General features: G+C 47.1%; 1 long non-coding RNA gene and 1 pseudogene across 1 annotated transcript in view; one reads left to right on the forward strand and one right to left on the reverse strand.

Annotated features, from left to right (window-relative positions):
* Positions 1-14,764, reverse strand: part of LOC140390029 (uncharacterized) — a 36,100-nt gene extending 21,336 nt beyond the window's left edge. The window contains exon 1 of the long non-coding RNA XR_011934538.1: positions 14,519-14,764. This is a non-coding gene — a long non-coding RNA (uncharacterized lncRNA). The remainder of the gene's footprint in view (positions 1-14,518) is intronic.
* Positions 8,582-8,819, forward strand: LOC140390924 (U2 spliceosomal RNA; annotated as a pseudogene).
* Positions 14,765-22,449: the final 7,685 nt, after the last annotated feature.

Raw genomic sequence — 22,449 nt, forward strand, 5'->3', positions numbered from 1 at the left:
TTTACTATCTTTTATTCAAATTCTTAAAAAATAGCCAAGAAGGCACCTTCTTAATGAAGCACCCTCTCAATTACTTCCTCATTAATGGAGCCAGTTGCATTGCTGAAGCTGGAAGGCCTCTGATTCAGAATCTGTCTCCTTGTAAATTTAAGGGGATGCCATAGTTGAAATTCCAGGTGAATGAATGTTTCCAACCCAGCCATGAGTTTGTGACCAGGAAATAATAATCTTTATTGTCACACGTAGGTTTACATTAACACTGCAATGAAGTTACTGTGAAAAGCCTCTAGTCGGCACATTCCGGCGCCTGTTCGGGTACATGGAGGGAGAATTCAGAATGTCCAAATTACCTAACAGCACATCTTTGGGACTTATGGGAGGAAACCGGAGCACCCGGAGGAAACGCACACAGACACAGAGAATGTGTAACTTGCAGACTCTGCACAGTCAGTGACCCAAGCTGGGAATCAAACCTGTGATCCTGGCACTGTGAAACAACAGTGTTCACAACTGTTCTACCATGCCACCCTGGAAACACCCTTGGCTCCTTTTTCCTATCCCCAAGGCAAAGTTTTGATCCATGTTGTCTGCATTAGCGGTGCAGTGAATGCACCCCCATCAGCCACATCTTTCCCCAGGTCCACCCACCTCAGTGTGGCAAAGCTAGCTCTCGGTGGGATGCAGGCTCAGCTGCCAGGTGGAGAGCAGATACTTCCCCAAAAGAAGTTCTCCCTTGAAGGGGAGCATTGGCTTGCTGTGTGCAAGCTGGAATGAGGATGCCTCGCCTCTTCCTTTTCTCTGCACAGCAGAGTTCTCTTTTCTGAGTTCATTGTAAGCAGTTTATAGAGGAACTACAGAATTCAGGTCCAAATGGTGAAAGATCACTGCTAACCTCCAGCTCTATCTTGTGCTACAAACAGCAGCACATGCATCTCCAGTCTGTTTACTCCGGAAAAACAAATTCTATAAAAGCATTGATTCGTACAAGCTCGCTGGGCTTTGTGACACATAAGACAGAATGGAACTCTCATTAATCTGGGTTTTAGGTTAGGAGCCCTGATTGCTCGGCTTAAAGGAGCCAGGATACAGTAGAATCTGCACCAGGGCTTAACAGAGTGCTCAATAACAGATGTGCTGTGTGATGGGTCAATGGTTCACTGGCTACAATGACTCTGCTCCATTATTTGTTTATATTCAGGTAGGTTTATTCTTCCACCAGCTCGGAATTTCCCACATTACAGCAACAGGCCTCCGCAGCGTGACTCTAATGCACTTAGAATTCAGAAGCTTAGTGTTACCACGATGGGCTAGTCATCGAGCACTAGAACATGTAGGCCTTAGAGGAGAAGGTGGTGTAGGGCAATGGTTATATTTGGTGGGGTGCAGAAAAGTCCAGAATTGCGCTTGGAAAGAATTTACATGAACCTATCATCGATTGTCAAAAAAATATCTGGGAACAAAATCTGTCATCCTCGCATGGTCTGGCCTATATGTGACTTGATGCACAACAATGTGGTTGACTCCTAATCCTCATTCAGTTGTAACAAACTGCTACAAAACCTGAACCTGATGGACTGCAACGGTTCAAGAAAGCGGCTCACCACCACCTTCTCAACAAAAATTAGGGATGGAATCGCATCTCGGCCTTTTGGTAAGATGAGAGTGAGGTCCTGGTGTAATGCCTGGATCTGGTATGTCTCTCTTGTGGGGACAATGAGTTGGATTTAATTTGAATTGGTTTTTGGAGCAGGCAAGGAGCTGGATTAAGGATTTGCCCCTGTTCACACCCTGAGCTCTGGGTTTGTAACTCTGATAAAACAATTATAAAAAAAAAAGAAATTGGGGATGGACAATAAATGGTAACCTAGTCAGCACTGTGGGCTGTCCTCCACAATGCTGCCCCTAGTCCTACTTTGGAGAAGTGTAGTCTAGGAGCCTTGCCAATGTTGACATTAAATGCAGATTTTCTTCAGTCTTTTAACTACTGCTGGAATTATGATGAGGCCACATTAGCATTGATCATACTGATGTTTCTAAGGTTATTTTCATGTATACAGGTGTTGGGAATCTCAGCCATGCTATAGCCATCACTTGGGGAATGGGGTGCTTTGGGGTGAGAAGGTACCATCAAGCACTGTGTTGATTCAAGCCCTCAATTTGTTAGAGAATGACAGAGGTTTGCTTTGTTGCATGGCATCCCAGTTTCTCAGCCTCATGATCTCTGTGTCTCTCAGCCTCAGATTTTCAGTTTCTTGGAGACTCCGGATCTCTGAGGCAGCAGTGGAAGTGCTGCTGAACCCCATTCGCCAGAGAAAGAGAGACCCAGTTAGAACAGGAGCTGTGACTCTCCTGAAGGAATGCTGCCAGCCCCTGTAGAAAGTGGTATCTATGGCAGTGGGTGCCAACTCCACAATCCAGTGCATAGCAACATGGTACTGCGAAAGGTTGGATGATCGTACCAAGTGGGATAAGAGGAACCGGCCACGTTTTCAGAAGTAGACTGCAATAAACATGTCTCAGCTTAAACTCTGCTCCCTTAATCCTCACTCTGAAAGATTAGTTGCTTGCCATCCATACCCAAGGGTTTTTTTACCTCCACCACAAGTCTTGCAGGTGCTCCTACAGTCACATCCACCTGTGTATCCACTGTTCCAATAGCTTCATGTACTGTGTCATTGCTTGGCTGTTGTACCTTTAATGATCTCCATTACAATCTGACTGCTAACACTTTGATTTAACTTCATATCATTCCGTCTTCCTTCATTCTCCTTAATAGTAAATATAACCAGAGTAGGATTGGCCACAGGTGATCGACCCCTCACCATCTGACCCTCTCTTGTTCCACTTTAGGAAGAACCCTTGAAGCACCTGGAGTATCAGTTGCAGGTTTTTCCTGATACTTTCCTCCTTTTCCTTGTCATCCTTCGACACCCTGAAACTTCCGTGTCACTCCATCCGTTGGAATTCATGTGAACTTTTCTCAACAACCCAATCTAACCTCTTCCTCTCCATGTCCTACTCAGATATATTAAACCAATGGACCACCGAGGAGGCAGAAAGCCTACCAGGAACATCCACTTCCAGCTGTGCCAGAATGTCATCGCACACTGTTAGTCACCCTTTCTTTAGTGTTTTGGGTTTTATTGGCCATGCTGTTTCTGTGGTTCTTTAATTTATAATGTTGCTATTATGGTTAAACTCAGTTTAAAAGTGATTGAACTTTTATTTCTATTTTGCCAATTCACAACCTTGGCATGGCCCAAACACTTTACAGTCAATTTGCAACTTTTGAAAAGAAGCGACTGTGACAGTGAATCTGAACAGCGCAAGATCCCACAAAGTGTCATTAATAAAATAATCAGGCTTTTGTTTTTGTTGACGTTGGTCGAGCGATAACTCTTGGTCAGAACACCAGGATAACTCTTTGATTAGTGCCATGTAGTCTTTCATGTCTACCTGAGCAGGTTTAAGAAGCAGGGTCTTGGCTTAAGATGGCACCCACAATAATACAGCATTGCCTCAATAAAAGTGTTTATCAAATCATATATAACAGCACAAAAACAGGCCATTCGCTCCATTGTGCTGGCACTTTGGTAGAGCTATCCAATTAAGCTCATGTCATAATATACACCAGTATATTATGGTGCACACACACACACTGATGGACATGCAGTGGGACCAATCAGCATACACAACACCGCAGCCAATCACCAGTGAGAGCACACGCACTATAAAGGGGACAGGAGAGTTCCCGCTCATTCTAGTAGCAGCCAGCTCGGAGCACAGAGCTCACAGCCTGCAACACAGACATTCACCATATGCTGAGTGCATCACCTGGTTAGGACTAGGCAAGGGTCACAGTTAAAGCTGGTATTGCATTTACCCACAGTTCAAGTATGTTAATATAGTTAACCTTATAATAAAATCGAGTTGCACCACTTCGTGTTGGTGACCTGTTTGTGATCCAGAACACCCAACACATCAGCTCACTCCTCTGCTCTTTCCTCCTAGACCGGCAAATATTCTCTTTTCAAATATTCAACCAATTCTCTTATGAAAGCTACATTGAATCTGCTTCCACCACCCTTTCAGGCAGCACATACCAGATGACTCGCTATATAAAAGAAACACCATGTCACTTTTGGTCTTTTTTTCCCAATCACCTTGCATCCGTGTCCGCTGATAACTAACCCTTCTGAAATTGTAAGCATTTTCTTCTTACTCTTCTCAAACCCTTCAGGATTTTGAACACCTTTATAAAATCTCCACTTCTCCTTCTCTACTCAGGTGATCCACCCCCAGCTTCTCCAGTCTCTCCACATAAAGTCCCTCTTGTACATTCTCCCAGCATCTGCGTGGGTTTCCTCCGGGTGCTTCGGTTTCCTTCCACAGTCCAAAGATGTGCAGGTTGGGTGGATTGGCCATGCTAAATTCCCCCTTAGTGTCCAAAGGGTACATGGGGTTCCAGGGTTAGGGGATGGAGTAGAGAGGGTGCTCTTTCAGAGGGTTAGTGCAAACACGATGGGCCAAATGTCAGCCTCCTGCACTAGATCTTCCATGGATTTTCTGTTATCTGTTATCATTCTGGTGAATCTCTTCTGCAGCCTCTCCAAGATTTGACATACTTCCTAACGTGTGCTCTCAGCATTGAATACAATACTGCAGCTGAGGCCTAACCCGTGTTTATAAAATTTTAGCACAGTTCTTTGGGCTGGTGCCTCCCCTAATAAATGGACCCTTTCTCAAGCCTTCACCAAGATACTTACACTTAACATTTTAACCCTGATGGGTCTTTTCATTGGGAATTTCAATATTTCTACTCTGCTTCTCATTCTAATCTTGCCTCCCTCTGAATTTGCAACCCTCCCTTCCCTCTGTTACATCCCTAACACTGTCAAGGATCTATATTTGGTCCCCTCCTATATCTTATCTACATGCTGTCTGTCAGTGATATCATCTGAACACAGTCATTTTTCACATTTACGGTGGCTCAGTGGTTAGCATTGCTGCCTCACAGCACCAGGAACTTGGGTGACTGTCTATGTGGAGTTTGCATGTTCTCCCCGTATCTGTGCGGGTTTCTTCCGGGTGCTCCGGTTTCCTCCCAAGGTCCAAAGATGTGCAGGTTAGGTGGATTGGCCATGCTAAATTTCCCTTGGTGTCCAATGATGTGTAGCTGAGGTAATGTTATGGTGATAATGTGAGGGTGTGGGTCTGGGTAGGGTGCTCTTTCAGAGGGTTGGTGCAGATTCGAAGGGCTGAATGGCCTCCTTCTGCAACGTAGGAATTCTGTGGTTCTAAGGTACACTGATGACACCCAACGCTACATCACCACCATCTTTCTTGACCCCTCGAATGTCTCTAAATGATCAAATATTGAGAAAACTGAATGAAGTTACCAGCTCCATTCCTCCCTCTGGCAACTGTCAGAGGCTCAATAGACTGTCCATAACCTCATTGTCATATTTGACTCCGATATGTTTCCACCCAACTATTTGACATCATCACTAAGATCGCCTATTTCCACCTTTATAACATCACCCTAGGGTGGGATTTTCCACCATCCTCGTGGTGTGTTTTCCGCTGATGGAGGCTGCTCGCCCCAATGGCTGCTGAGGGAATCCTCCGTTCCTGTCGATGTCTATGCTGTTTTGCGTGGCTCCCCCATCACACTGCGGGGTGGGGGGGGGGGGCTGAAGGTTACTGCTGGTGGAAAGGTCTGGAAAATTCGGCTCCTACTCCGCATCTGCCTCAGCCCGTTTGCTGCTAAAACGTTCATCCAAACTTTCGTTACCTGCAGACATGATTCTTCCAATGCACTTCAGGTTGGTCTCCACCAACCTAGATCCATAAAGTTGAGGTAATCCAAAACTCTGCAGCCTTATCTTAACTCGCACCAGGTCCTGTTCCCCAATCACCTCTGTTCTCACAGAATCACAGAAATACACAGTGCAGCAGAGGCCTTCGGCCTATCAAGTCTGCCACGCCACATGAAAAACACCTGGCCTACTACCTAATCCCCTTTACCAGCTCTTGGCCCATAGCCTTAAATGTTATGTTGTGCCAAGTGCTCATCCAGATACTTTTTAAAAGATATGAGGCAACCCACCTCAACAATCGTCCCTGGCAGTGTATTCCAGACCGTCACCACCCTCTGGGTAAAAAGGTTCCCCCCCACCACCCTCAACTTCCTGCCCCTCACCTTGGTCTCCAGTTCCACAATCCTTTCTAATCTCTGTGTTCCTCTAATTCTGGCCTCTTGATATCCCCAATTTTTATCGTTCCACCACTGGTGGCTGTGACTTCGGCTGTTTAGGCCCAAAACTCTGGAATGCCCTTTCTGAACCTCTCTTCCTCTCTTTCCTGCATTAAGATGCTGTTTTTAGAGCTCTTTGACTGAGCTCTTGACCAGTTGCTCTCATATTTCCTGTGGTGCAGTCATATTTTACTTTATAATGCCATTGCGAAGCGTCTTAGGATATTTGATTAAGTTAAAGGTGTTATGTAAATGCAAGCTGTTGTTGTTTTTAAACTTGAGACCGAGCGTTATTTTGTGAATCAGCCTCTACCTTGTTTGGGCAAAATGCCAACACTCTTGATGCTTCCACCAACCTCCCATGTTCTCCCAACCCCCCCCCCCCCCCCCCCCCCCCCAACCACCACCAAACATCAAGCCAACATTTCCCAGACTGTCACTGACCTCATCTCCTCTTGCGATCTTCTCTCCACAGCTTCTAAACGTGTAGACCCCAACCCGTGTGGCGCGCTTCTCAATTTTAACACACAGGACTGCCCTGGTAGACCCTTCGCTTCAGCCTGTTACTGTCCCACTGAACTCATTTCTTCCTCTCTGGACCTCTATTTTTCTCCCTTGTCTGGTCTCTCCCCTCCCTATATCTGTGACTCTTCTGATGCCCACCATCACTTCAATAATTTCCAGTTTCATGGTCCTAAATGTTTCCTCTTCACGATGAATGTCTAATCTCACTCGATGTTTGTCTCCTTTACATCCGTTTCCACCCTGCAATCTTCTATACGAGTGCACCTGATATCATTATTGTTTGCTTTTGGGATGTGAGCGCCGCTGGCTAATTTCTAATTGCCCTTGAGGCAGTGGTGGTGAGCCACCTTATTGAACCTTTGTAGTTCATACGTAGTAGGTATACCCATAGTGCAAATAGGGAAGGAATTCCAGCGACAGTGCAGGAACGGCATTATAGTTCCAAGCCAGATGGTGAATGTCTTTGATGAGGTGACTGTGTTCCTATGCATCTGCCGCCCTTGTCCTCACAACCTCCTCTCCCTCAGTGGCCATGATCGGGTCCTCCTTGTATTCACCTTTCACCCCACCAACCTCCATCATTTCTTCAATCTCTAAACTAATACCACCACCAAACACATCTTTCCTCCTTTCGGCATTCCAAAGAGGCCATGCTGTCTACAACACATGGTCCACCTTTCAATCACCCTGAGCACACCCTCCCCTTCCGAATGCACCTTCCATTTAAATGCAGGATGTGCAACACCTGACCTTTTAGCTTCTCGCTTCCCACCATTCAGGGCCCCGATCATTCCTTCCAGATGATTTCATTATACTTCTTTCAGTTCAGTGCTGCTCATGAGTTGGACTGCTCTACATGGGGGAGACCAAATGCGGACTGGGTGACTGCTTTGCGGAACACCTCTGTTCACACAGGAAGCATGATTCTGAACCTGTCATTTTGATTCTCCATCTTACTTCAACTCTGATCTCTCTGTCCTTGACCTTCTATGCCATTCCAATGAAGCTCAATTGAAGTCCGAGGAATAATGCCTCATCTTTCAATAGGTACTTCACAACCTTGCGGACTCAACACTGAGCTCAACAATTTCTCATAGGGAATGTACTTAAACATGTCCATGTGTAAATGGGAATTGAGGAAAGAACAATCTCCCAGCGTCTTGTCTCTGCGTTTATTGACAATTTGCCTGAAGTACAGCTTCTTACAGGACCTGTGCAGGTCGTGAGCCATCATTCACTCCAGCCCTTCCCTCAGTAATCTAAGATGCATCCCATTCAAACTGGGTGAAATTTCTACTTTGTGGACTGCCAACTTTTTAAGTACCTTCTCTTTAGCTATTTTTATCGAACCAACATCGTTACTGGCCCCAAACTCCTCCACTGCGATATTCAGTAGTAAATACTTATACAAAGTGCACTCAGTATCTTAGCCATGCTGCCTGCCTCCACTTCAGTTCCTAATTAGTCCCAGGCTTCCTTGGACTACTGTGTTTATATAAGGCTTTCCCTGCATGTGCGCTGCTAATCTATTCTCATACTCTCACTTTACTCCTCATTCCTTTCTTTTTAGAGATTGACTATGTTTTCTATGATAAGTTCGGTCAGTGTGGATCATATACTGAAGCCTCTGGAGTAGGCCTTGAACTCAGCACCTCCTGACTGAGGTGAGAGACCTACCTCTGAGCCACGGTATAATGTCATCGTGGGTTACATTTTGCCTTAACATTAAAGCCAGCACACACTGCAGCCAGCTGGTTGCTATGGTAATTTGGAACATTAATTGGTTAGCAAGGAACATAAATCGCTTCTCGGCCTTTTGGCTAAGATCAAGCGTATCGCTTCTTCGCCTTTTGGCTAAGATGAGCGTGGGATCAGGTGTAATGCCTGAATCAGGTATGTCTCTCTTATGGAGACCATGAATTGGATTCAATTTGAATTGATTTTTTGGAGCAGGCAAGGAGCTGGATTAGGGGTTGGCCCCTGTCCACACTCTGAGCTCTGGCTTTGTAACTCTGATAAAGTAATGGGTTAAAAAAAACAAGGCACATAATTCAGCACAACTTTGAATATTTTCACCTCATTGTGATTAGGAAGTCTAAAGGGCCAGATGTCCGTTAATTCACGCGCGTATTTTTTTTTTATAGAATACCCAATTATTATTTTTCCAATTAAGGGGCAATTTAGCGTGGCCAATCCACCTATCCTGCACATTTTTTGGGTTGTGGGGGCGAAACCCACGCAAACACGGGGAGAATGTGCAAACTCCGTACGGACAATGACCCAGAGCCGGGATCGAACCTGGGACCTCGGTGCCATGAGGCTGCGGTGCTAACCACTTGCGCCACCGTGCTGCCCCACTCAAGTATTTTAAGATAAACTGGTTAGTTGGATGGCATTGTGTGGTGTCTTGACAGAGTCATTTCCATACAGCAGGAGCATACACATGAGGGCATGTGTGCGATTACACCAGCTCATGTATGTAGCAGGGATTCTCTTTTACCATCCCCGCACCACAATCTCATCATCTAGATATTGGGCAGTAAGAGGTACGTTCCAGATCGTATTAAATGTGAGGAGTAATTAGTTTAACGATGTTTTCTAAAAGGGTGGAGAGCGAAGAGGAGAGGTGGGTACGGTTTAAGAGAGGAACTCTGGAGAGTGGGGCTGAAACAACCGAAGTCTCCATCACCAATGGCAGGCGAAGAGTGGGCAGGAAAGTGCAAAACGGTGGAGAGTGAGGACCAGATTGTCGAGAGCTGCCAAAATAAAAGCAAAATACTGCCGATGCTGGAAGTCTAAAATTAAGAACCAGAAAGTGCTGGACAAACTCAGCAGATCTGTCAGCATCTGTGAAGCGAGAAACAGTGTTAACGTTTCGGGTCCCTATGGCTCTTCTACAGAACTTCCAAAGCACAGTCATTTGGACTTGAAACATTAACTCTGTTTCTCACTCACAGAAGCTGCCAGCTCTGCTGTTTTTTTCCAGCACTTTCTGTTTTTATGACAAAAGTTGCTGCTGTGCCACCAGGGAGAAGTGGCAATTTGAGTAGTATAAGGCAACCAAAACTGAATAAGTGCACAGAAAATCTTGCACGTGGTTTACGCCATCACTGGCAGGGTGGGGTCTGATAGTGGCCGCAAGGTTGGCTCTACGGAGATCGGGCTTTGGGGTGACGCCCCCTCCCCCCCCCCCCCCCCACCATGGAAATATTAAGGGTATTGTCAGGATGCCAGGGGGCAATGCCCAGCCTTGGTCCTCAACCCCAAGGCCTCCAGCCACCTCCTTACCCCGGATGGTCATCATGACTGGTTTTCCAAATCAGTAGTGATTTGTGCCGGCGTGACCTCACGCAGCCATGGGGGAGTATCCATTGTAGGCGGATGCTACAGCGTAAAGCCATTGTAAGTAAATTTAAATTTAATTAAATCAATGGAAATCATTAATCACATCATCGGCAGGGTGTGGGGAAGATCTCAAACCGAGATCTCGTCAGCGGAAATCCCATTTTAGCCCCCTCACGAGATTTAGCGGCCATAACCGGATTTATGCCCAGGGTGAAGACAGCTGCTAGATCATGACCCATGTTAATAGTTAAGAATAGATTAGATTTGTGATTAAATGAAATAGAGGAAACTGGGTGAGCAATGGAATTATTCCTCCTGTGGGAAAGCAGGGACTGGTTGGGCTGAACCGCCTCCCACGCTGTAGTTGTTATGTAGTTCTGTATATGACAACCCTCCGTTGCAGAGCTTCAGGATTGATGGTATTAAAAATAAATGTTGCTTTATGGGTTAATTTGATAATGTGTGAAACATCCTATAAGGTGTGACTATCCATCAAACTAGAGCACCCCTAAACAAATTAGCAGCTCGCATTCCCTTCTAGTCCAAGGAAGAACAATTTAAAGAAGCAGGTGGTCAGTGGGTGTACAATTGCACCATTTTTAATTTTTTAAAAACAGGCCATCATATTGTATTTTTGGAATGGAAGCATCGCTAACAGAATTTTGCACCCATTTGAACCCGCGCCGAGGAGACTGTCCCATCTGGTGTCCATTAGTTACTAAGCCTCTGTCCTGGATTTTCTCGAGACTGCACAGCCCCACTGTGTCCAAAAGGCAAAATGAGTTGTCAAATCTGGTACACAGGAGGAAGTCATTCTAATGGTTCCCATCATTGTTTGATTAAACTAAAGACATTGGTTTCTAGTCTGAAGATATAATAACAAAATGAGATAACAAGCCACTCAACCACTGATAATTAGCCTTGTTTGTCTTTTAAGCCCTGAGAAAATTTATTGTGTGTTAAAAGTATAGTAATTCTTCCCTATTTTCAACTTTCTTTTAACAAGGGGCCTGACCCCAGTTGATAAAACCCTTCCTAATGCATTCTTGCCATATGAGCTAAGGCCTTGTGTTCAGTCATGATTCGCTTCATTAGTATTTTGTTTGAACAGGGAGCTCTTGGACATATGTACATCTATTTCATTTCTCACAAGCTCCCTTACTGTCTAGATAAAGGTTTCTTGACACCTGCTCGATCAGGATGACGTGCAAAGCTACCCCATTGAATCATAATATTGCTGATTAAAAAGCAGCAAATGTGAAGCATTTTTAATAAAATAATTAGCTTGTGTATTACACCTGCAGGGTGCTCAGGGTCTGGTTGGGTGTTGCACGATTAATTGTCTTCCTAATATCTGCACCTTCATTCCAGAAGGTACCCGAGATTCACCATTGTGTTAAGTCACTGATTTCTTTTGAAGCTTTCTCTTCTCACAGCAGAGGTCAGGCCTGACAACCTCTGTTATCACCCTCCATATTCACCACGCCATTCCAGACAGTGATTGCTGGCAGGCTGTTTCAGTGTGGAAGGGATCAGTCTAGCCTGTTTCCATCTGATATTCACACACCGAAAGCTTTCCTGCAGGAGCAACTGGATAATGGTCAGGCGCGGAAATCCCTGTCTGCCAGCCAAGAAAGACAGACTTGCATTAATATAATTTAGTTCACAGCATCTGATCATCCCAAAACACTTTACAGCCAATGAAGTATTATTGTATTGTGGTGAAATGAGGCTAACAATTTGCAGACAGCAAGATCCCAAAAACAGCAATGAGATAAACAACTTGCTTCACAGCGCCAGGGTCCCGGGTTCAATTCCCGCTGGGTCACTGTCTGGGCGGAGTCTGCATATTCTCCCCATGTCTTTGTGGGTTTCTTCCGGGTGCTCCGGTTTCCTCCCACATGTCCCAAAAGACATGCTGTCAGATGAATTGGACGTTCTGAATTCTCCCTCTGTGTACCCGAACAGGCGCTAGAATGTGGCAACTAGGGGCTTTTCGCAGAAACTTCATTACAGTGTTAATGTAAGCCTACTTATGACAATAAAGATTATTATTATTATTATTAATAACCAAAATGCATGGTTTTAAGTGCCATTAGTTATGCAAGAGGTAAATATTGACCTGGATACTGGTGAGAGTTCGACCACCTGGCTTTGAAATAGTGGTGTGGACACTTTTTCACCCACCTGAGAGGAGAGATTGCAAATCTCCCTCTGAGCTATGCAGTCCTGCAGCAATTTGGAATGAACCACACAGGCGACTTACAAGTGGGTCCATATAAGACAGAGACCATGGATGACTGCGCAAAAAAATTTAACGGTGCTGTGCATTGAAACATATAGGCTATGCACAGCAAAGATAATTTAGAGGGACATTGATAGACCAGACTTCCGTTTAACACCTCATCAGTAAGGTAATTGGAATTGTCTCAATATATGAAGGCATCAAGGGAGCCTGGCTATTGTTTAACATGAAGGCCTGTACCTAACTCCTCTTTCAGTTACATAGAAAATACAGCACAGAACAGGCCCTTCGGCCCACGATGTTGTGCCGAACCTTTGTCCCAGATTAAGAACAAATTAATCTACACCCCGTAATCCATGTACCTATCCAATAACCGCTTGAAGGTCCCTAATGTTTCCACCTCAACTGCCAGTGCATTCCATGCCCCCACTACTCTCTGGGTAAAGAACCTACCTCTGACATCCCCCCTATATCTTCCACCATTCACCTTAAATTTATGTACCCTTGTAATAGTTTGTTTTCCCCGAAGAAAAAGTCTCTGACTGTCTACTCTATCTATTCCCCTAATCATCTTATAAACCTCTTATCAAGTCTCCCCTCATCCTTCTCAGTTCTAATGAGAAAAGGCCTAGCACCCTCAACCTTTCCTCGTAAGACCTACTCTCCATTCCAGGAAACATCCTGGTAAATCTCCTTTGCACCTTTTCCAAAGCTTCCACATCCCTCCTAAAATGAGGCGACCAGAACTGCACACAGGACTCCAACTTACTTACTGGTATAAAACAGAATCCACACTGATCTGTTCTGATCTGATCGATGTTGCATGCGGAACTCGCAAACGCTCACCCTACCCATGGTGTCCACAATTATTATGCTGTTAGGCCTTTGGGATCCTCAACACATTACGTTGCTGAAGTGCCTGAAAGAATAAAGACCCTTTCCTTCAAAATATTACTAATGCCTTCAGAGCTGAGGTCAGGTGACTATTCAGAGTAAATCAACAAGTTTGTAATCAGATTAAGAGGGAGGAATTGTGACCCGATTAAAACAGGTTGTACAGCCAAATGTGGCAGGGACCAAGCTGAATGGTCCCACAGGGCACTCTGATCACATAACTGGCCGTCCCAAACTATCAATGCCTCGGGAGAAACAGAAGGTCACCAGCTGCCGCCCACAAAGTTGCAACACTGCAGGACTCCGAGATCCTGATCTGATGGAATGGGCTGAGGTAAGTGGAAGAAGCATTCAAGCCAGTGTGCAGGCCTAGCCTAACCTAGAATTCCACTCGACTAAATTCCTTCACATTCACTCTCTTTCTGTGGAATTCTTGATCGAAGCAGAACTAAAACGGATAAGCACAACATTTTCACGCTGTGCCTTTGACAGCATTCAGCTGTTTCATTAATTCACTGAGATCAATGCATTCAGGTCTTCTGAGAATGAGTGTAAAATGGAAATTAATATGGTCGGTTCACATTATAATGGTTGTATGTCGGGAATGAGTGTCTGAAAAGAGCAAATACTTAAAGGGAATGCATGTGAATGGCTGCAAGCATTTACTGACCAAGTCACCAGGATTAATGTCAGATCGAATTAAATCTGGTAGGCTGGAAGTCCGTATTGGACAGTCCTGACGGGTTAACTGAGCATTGCTCAGCATGTTACTTAACATTTCCCCACAATTAAACCTTTCCCTGCAGCTGTGGTAAATGTGTGCATGGCAAGTTATCCAATGATGCAGCAGAGTCGACCTAATGAGCCTTTTAAACAGCTGAAATAGCAAAAACAAATCTCATGTTGCTACCAGCTATCTTTTTTGCCTCCTCGGTTCTTACCTCTGACAACAAACAAATTAAGCTTATGAATTACTCTGACACCAATATAAAGACCCTCTGTTCAGCCCTATTTGTTGCTACCCCTTTCCCCAAAACTATCAAGTTTAATCTCTCTAGTTTCAAGCTCATCACCAGAGGTGGACTTGTGAGGCCCCGTGTTCACCTCCATTTCTGCCCTTCCCATGATGTTAGACCCTCCCGACCCCACCCGCCCTTGCCCCACAGAACGCAAAAGTGCAAGCCACTTGATCCATGTTTATAATGCTGTATAAACGCTGTATGAATAATTGTTGAATTGAAATCCAAGCTTACCTCTTGTTAAAATAACGGTAAAGATGGTCAATATGGTAGGCGGCACGGTGGCGAAGTAGTTAGTGTTGTGTTATGCTTCTTCACGTAGCATAAGCTGCTTCCTTGATGTATACTCTGACAAAGGAAGGTTGAGACTTGGAGATAGATTTAACACATTTATTGAACAGTTAACAATTCTCCTACTTGGGTTCGACTCCTGCTAATCTTACTATAGTAACTCGATCTAACTAACCAGTCTGCTCTAATCCATGCGGTGGGTCTGATGCTTCCCTGATCTGCCCCTGTCTCTCTGAGTGTCGCCTAAGGAAAGAGAAATAGCATGTGTGCTCTGTCCTTTTATATGGGTAGCCCCCCATATGGTAGTGTCACCTCTGGGTGTGTCTTGACTGCCCATTGGTCGTGTCCTATCTTACTGACCTATTGGTTGAATGTCTGTGTGTCATGATGTCTCTGGTGCTCCCTCTGGTGTTTATTTAGTTCTAGTATATCTACATTAACCCCTTGTGTATTTACAGTGATGCATATCACCACCTCTTCCCTTTTTTCATGTTACATATTTTCTCTACAGTGTTAAAGAAAATTGATCAAAATAGATACATAAGTGATGACATGTACAAATCATGATGAGTGATGATGACACAATAAGTCCAAATCATATGTATGAGTCCAAAGTTCATGAATTAATATGGTTGAGTGGCTTTCTTGTTTTGTTGGTGAAGTGGTGATGTGATGGTGGCATGTCCTTGTGAACGCCGTCAGTGTCCCAGTGCTTAAGGAACCAAGAAGTGGTCAAATCACTTCGTTGTCTGATTTGGACTCTTTTTTTTTTTCTTATGCTTGTGGTAGCGATGTATGCAATCTGTGTCGTCCTGCCATGGTATGTCATTGTACTGAGCTGAGCAGTAACAGTGTCCCGCGTTTGCAGAGTTGTACCATGTCGTACCAGTCCTAGTTCCATTGTTGTTTTTGTTGTGCTGTTGTCGACGTTGTTGCCTCTGGTACGCTTCTTGATGTTGGCTTTGTTGTTAGATTTGTAGGTTTTGTTGTGTTTGTTGCGCTCAACGACCACCCTCTGTGGATAATACGAGTCCTTCACACAGTTACTCGTGTCAGCATCCTTTGTGGCATCTGCTGTTTCCTTGAGCGTGCCGTCACTGAGTCCGCGGTGCTCCCTGTCTGGAGTCAGGGGCGGGATTCTCCCCTACCCGGCGGGGCGGGGGGTTCCGGCGTAATGGAGTGGCGGGAACCACTCCGGCGTCGGGCCGCCACAAAGGTGTGGAAGTCTCCGCAGCTTTAGGGGCCAAGCCCTCACCTTGAGGGGCTAGGCCCGCGACGGAGTGGTTTGCGCTCCACCGGCTGGCGGGAAAGGCCTTTGGCGCCACGCCAGCCGGGGCCGAAAGGTCTTCGCCGGGTGACGCATGTGCGGGAGCGTCAGCGGCTGCTGACGTCATCCCCGTGCATGCGCAGGGGAGGGGGTCTCTTCCGCCTCTGCCATAGTGAAGACCATGGCGAAGACGGAAGAAAAAGAGTGCCCCCATGGCACAGGCCCGCCCGCGGATCGGTGGGCCCCGATCGCGGGCCAGGCCACCGTGGGGGCACCCCCCAGGACCCCGGAGCCTGCCCGCGCCACCTTGTCCCGTCGTTCCGCCCCATGTCTGGCTTACTTGAATCAGCTTTGGCTTGTCGAAGCTCCCCGTCTGGAGCCCTTTCTGGTTCACCGGAATCAACTTTGGTTTCTTGATGCTCCCCGTCCGGAGTCATTTCAGGTTCACTTGAATCTTCTGGGGTTTCAGTGATGCTCCCCATCCGGAGTCAAAACGTTCAGGAATGCATTTGCTTGTGGAGAGGCTCGAGCGGATGAGGTTTGAAGTAACGTGGTGTCACCGAAGTCACCAGTAGTCTCACTGTGATTGTCGAGTGCCTCTGTACACTAGCTGAGGTGTGTCACATTGCACATCTGGTATGGGAAGTGGGACGCCGTCGTCACTTGTCTCACATACAGTGGGTAGAGCTTCAGTGTCTTCTTGAGCATGGCAGACTGTCATAGTCTTCTTGCTGTGCACTTGAGCATGGTAGACTGTCATAGTCTGCTTGCTGTTCACTTGAGGTTGCTAGACCTTCATGGTCTTGTTCATGCAAGGACTGCGCTCTGGAGTCTTGCGTTGCTTCCATCATGGAGTCTGTCCACGAGCTCGCTGTGGAGGCTTGTGTCACTCTGTGGAGTCTTGCTGCGTTCCCTGTGTGGAATCATGCATTGATCTCGCTGTGGAGTCTTTCATCACTTTCTGTATGGAGACGTACAGTTGTCTCGCTGTGGAGTCTATCATCGCTTTCTGTGTGGAGTCTGGGACTCGTCGTGGTGCGTCGACCACTCTGTGTGGCAGCAGGCCGCTCTCTGTGGGCGTGTACCGCTCTCTGTCTCTTGGCGTCAGGCCGCAGCATAATCCTGCACTCACGAGACGGGATTTCATATATGCTGGGCTGAAGATCGTCAAACCCGAAGAACTCATCCATATCTGTGTCGGGATTCTTCACTGTACAACACATCGCATTGCGGTTTGGATTTGGTACTGGGGTCGCCATCTCCAAAGATGAAATCTTCGTCTGAGTCATAGTCTTCAAGGACCACATCATCACTTTTTGTGTCGGAGCTGTCATTGTGCTTGTGATGTCCAAAGAAGTAATCAACATCTGAGTCGTAGTCGTCAAGGACTAAATCATCTCTTAGGGCGGTGCTAACTGCTTGTTGCAGGGGTCTGCGGAGGTTACTTTCAGCTACTGGTCGAAGTTCAGGCATTGTGCTGTGGTTCCAGGTGAAAGAATTGTGTTTTCCGGCTTTAAAATCTTTTAAAAAACTATTTTGGGACATTTCCCCTTTAAGTGGGCGTGGTCCATGGCGCCATGGCGCTGGTGACGTAGAGCGTCGGAATAGATTGTGCATGCGCAGATCGCTTCTGTACTGTGCGCCGTTTGCGCAACAGCGCATGCGCGGCTTCTCGCCGTCCGCAAATACTGTTTTGCTGGTACGCTTCTTTTGCGGAACTGCGCATGTGCGGCTCCTTTCCCAAGATGGCTGCCAATCAAAACTGCCGTTTTCAGCATTTGCAGGCCTACCTTCGCCTCGTGGTGAGTGTTGGCGCCTCTTTTACCGTTCTCTCTTGTGTTTTCCTCGCAGAATTCCTGAAACCTGTCCAGGAGTGTCTGGAAGTCGCTTGTTTCTTGCCCTTTGGAGTACTTGAAGGTCTCAAAGATTTCTGCTGCTCTTGCACCCGCAATAGTGAGTAGCAGCTTAATTTTCTCAGCATCGGCCACGCTATCTAGGTCGGACGCTACCAGGTAGATCTCGAATCTCTGCCTGAATGCACGCCAGTTGGCACTGAGATTGCCGTGGTACCTGAGCTGCTGAGGAACCGGAATCTCGAACATCGTTCCTGGGTGCTGTTGCTGGTAGTCACGGATTTGTTGAGTTGAACTATAGGGATTCAACAGGTCACTAACTGGTACCATGTTGTGTTATGCTTCTTCACGTAGCATAAGCTGCTTCCTTGATGTATACTCTGACAAAGGAAGGTTCAGACTTGGAGATAGATTTAACACATTTATTTATTTTTAAAAAAAATATGTTTATCCAAAATTTTTCCAACAAAAATTTTCAACCAATTAAACCCCCCACCCCCGTAACAGAAAAGCGAAAGAGAAAAGAACAGAACAAAACATAAACATATCAATCAAACATACTACAGAACTTATACAATGGGTTTCTGCCGCACATAATAACCCTCCCATATGCATTTTACACATACCCCTCGGGAAAAAAAACCTCCCCCGTCCACCCAACTACCCCTCCCCCGCCCCCGAAAGAGACCCCCCCCCCTCCCTGGGTTGCTGCTGCTGCTGACCGACCTCATTCTAACGCTCCGTGAGATAGTCTAGGATCGGTTGCCACCGCCTGAAGAACCCCTGCGCATCGTTAAAACCCTGTATACAACCGACATCCCCCCCACAACCACAGACCCTCAGTTTGAGTCCAACTTTTGTATAAAGGTCCAAGCCTCCTCAGGCGTTTCGAAGTAGTGGTGCCGATCCTGAAACGTGAACCACAATCGCGCTGGCTGCAGCATTCCGAACCTCACCCCCTTCCGATGGAGCACCGCCTTGGCCCGATTAAAACCAGCTCTCTTGTTTGCCACCTCTGCACTCCAGTCCTGATAGATTCGGATCTCCGTATTCTCCCACCTGCTGCTCCTGCTGCTCCGCTCTTTCTTGGCCCATCTCAAGACACATTCTCTATCCACGAAACGGTGAAACCTCACCACTACCGCCCTTGGCGGCTCGTTGGCCTTGGGTCTCCTCGCCAGGACCCGATGAGCCCCTTCTAGCTCCAGGGGACTCGGAAAGGCCCCCGCACCCATCAGCGAGTTGAGCATCGGGCTCACATACGCCCCGGCATCGGCCCCCTCCACTTCTTCAGGGAGACCCAGAATCCGAAGATTCTTCCTCCTCGACCTGTTCTCCAGGTCCTCGAATCTTTCCGCCCACCTCCTGTGCAATGCCTCATGCGCCGCCACCTTTACCGCCAGGCCCAAGATCTCATCCTCGTTCTCCGTGGTTTTTTCACGCACCTCCCGGATCGCCGCCCCTTGGGCCTTCTGGGTCTCCACTAACCCCTCGATCGCCGTCAGCATTGGCGCCAGCACCTCTTTCTTCAGCTCCTCAAAGCAGCGCTTGAGAAACTCCTGCTGCTCCTGCACCCATGCCACTTGATCTCCGCCCGCCGCCATCTTGTTTTTTCTCCCTCGCACTTTTCATTGCTCCAAAAATGCTTTTTTGACCGCTCCGCTCCTAGTCCAATCCATATACTACGGGTGGAGAGAACCTTGCTATCCCCTTCCCACACTGGAAGTCGTCGAAAAATTTCCGTGGGGGCTCCTCTGGAGAGCCCAAAAGTCCGTTTTAGCGGGAGCCGCCGAATGTGCGGCTTAGCTCCGCATAGCCGCAACCGGAAGTCAGATTTAACACATTTATTGGACAGTTAACAGTTCTACTTGGGTTCGACTCTCCTACTAATCTTACTATAGTAACCCGATCTAACTAACCAGTCTGCTCTAATCCATGCGGTGGGTGTGATGCTTCCCTAATCTGCCCCTGTCTCTGAGTGTCGCCTAAGGAAAGAGAAAGAGCATGTGTGCCCTGTCCTTTTATATGGGTAGCCCCCTTGTGGTAGTGTCACCTCTGGGTGTGTCTTGACTGCCCATTGGTCGTGTCCTATCTTACTGACCTATTGGTTGAATGTCCCTGGTGCTCCCTCTAGTGTTTATTTCGTTCTAGTATATCTACATTAACCCCTTGTGTATTTACAGTGATGCATATCACCACAGTTAGCACTGCTGCATCACGGCACTGAGGACCAAGAGGTTTCTGGAAAAAAAATCAACCAGTTTCTAATTTCGGACATCCCATTTCTCTTCCCTCACACAAAATGGGACATATGAAGACATCTTTTAAAAAAATATTTTTTTATTCTTTTTCACATTTTCTCCCAAATTTACGCTCAACAACATACAATAATCAGCAATGAATGTAATGTCAATCCCCATATCAGTAACAACGATCCCATCCTCCCACCAAACCCCCAAACATTAGCCCGCATGTTAACACAAACAAATGACAAAAAGGAATCCGGAATCACTCAAGAATTCCAGCAGGTCCCCTCCCCCCCCCCCCCCCCCCCCCCACGCCAGGGCACAGGGTGGAGAGGTTGAGCTCCATCCTAACAGGATCCGCCTTCGGGCGATCAACGAGGCGAAGGCTACAACATCTGCCTCCGCGCCCCTTTCCAGACCCGGCTGGTCCAACACCCCGAATATGGCCTCCCGAGGGCCCGGGACTTATGAAGACTTCTAAACTGCTTTTGGCCTTCAACCTCAAACACTTCTCTCAAATTTACCATATTACCTATGTTTTTTATTTTATTTAGAACAAAATATTCTATCATATCCAGTGGAACTGATTTTGACCATAAAGGCAATGCCTTCAGGGTAGGTTTCTTCCCTCACTTCAACAGACGAATCAGCAATATCTGTAGTTCCATTGCCATTTGAGAGTCCATTTCTTGTTCAACATTTTCAAGCGATGTGATATCTCCGGAAATCGGCAAGCCAAGTCGTCAAATAATTTACCCATATTTTTGATGGATTAGAATGGATATGCAGTTGCTTCAAACTTTTTAAACTAAAATGACAAATTATATTTTTGCCTAGTTTCATCCTCTTACCTTCAATCTTCTGAGTTTTTGACAATCGGATTGATAGTGTTGCTTCATATTGCTGAAGAAAATGATCTTGATTTTAGCAAATTTTGTGAATGAGCAGGCTTTTGCACAGTCAGTCCCATGTTAGTTAATTCAACCTCTGCATCAATTGGATTAATCTTTTATCCATGAAGCTGTGATTCTGGATTTCAAACAACACTCACTCTACTCTTCTGCCCATTCCCTCATCACAAACTCTCTCTCCCTCCAAAATGCAACCTGCCTCACACTCCCTCCCTGCAATTCTGCAACCCTAGCTAACCCCCCTCACACACTCTGCTCCCCCATTTCCTCACAGTCTCCATCTCCCCACCCCTCACACCCGCCCATTCTCACTAGCTTCGCTTTCCTGGGTCTTCAAGGCAGCTTCCTGCCTCGCTTGTCGCCTCCTCGTGCTGGTAAGGCTTGATTTGGCACTTTGCTGTTACTGTCTGGCTTTCCCTCCTCAGTCTTGGCTGGGTTGAGTCGTCCCTTGCATGCTCCGCTCACTGCTTGATGGCTGCTGACCAGCTGGCTCACCATGGCTCGTGGCTTTCGCCCGGCGCCTCGCGCCTCACCTAGCTGTTGCTGACTGGCCTGCCAAAACAGACGTCGACACAGTGGGACGTGATGCGCAGGCGTGCTGGGCGCAAGACCGAACTGCGCATGCGCTGTGGTGCAACGAACGGCATGACGTCATGACGTGCGGCAACTGCGGAGCCGCACATTTAAAGCGGCAATGTCCGGCAAGAAACCGACAATGCCTCCGCTGTGGCAAGATGGGCCACTACGCTGCCTGCTGCCGAGCAGCTCAACCTGCCAATGTTCCCCAATTCCGACAACCTCGCAGGGACGTGCGGACCATTCAGCCTCCTTACTACGAGTCGTGCCCAGACGATATCCAGACCAGTGACACAGACGACCGGGACGCCTTCCGTGTTGCGGTCATTGATGGGAACCGGATGTCTTAAGCCAGGACCCACCAGCCGTTGCAAGTGAACACTGTCAATCCGGGTGATGAATGGTGTGCCACCCTAACAGTTAACCGATCACCGATAACATTCCGTCTGGACACTGGCGCCTCCACCAACCTCATAGAATGGTCAGCCTTCTACGCCATGAAGGTCAGACCACCAATTCGGCCATCCCGTTGCAAGATGGTCGACTACAATGGGAACGTTATCCCGGCTATGGGATCCTGCCAGCTCCAGGACACACAACACACACACGGCCACACTCTCATTCGAAATAGTCGGATCATCAAAGGACTCCCTGCTAGGCGCACAGGCATGCAAGGTTCTCCACCTCGTGCAACGAGTCCACGCTCTGTCTCCAGAAGGCACATCTGACTTCCCGGATGCAGAATTCAGGGCACAGCTCCACAACCAGGAGGCATTCGAGGGCATGGGAACACTGCCCTACATCTACAGAATACGGCTCCAACCGGACACCATCCCGGTCATTCACGCACCTCACAGGGTCCCAGCGCCACTCAAAGACCGCCTCAAGCAGCAGCTGCAGGATCTCCAGGACCAAGGGGTGCTGTCCCGGGTCACGGAGCCCACGCCATGGGTCAGCTCCATGGTGTGTGTTAAGAAGCCCTCCGGCGAGCTCCGGATCTGCATTGATCCAAAAGATCTCA

The sequence above is a fragment of the Scyliorhinus torazame genome, chromosome 14 (genome assembly GCF_047496885.1).
Source record: "Scyliorhinus torazame isolate Kashiwa2021f chromosome 14, sScyTor2.1, whole genome shotgun sequence".
Classification (NCBI taxonomy): Eukaryota; Metazoa; Chordata; class Chondrichthyes; order Carcharhiniformes; family Scyliorhinidae; genus Scyliorhinus; species Scyliorhinus torazame.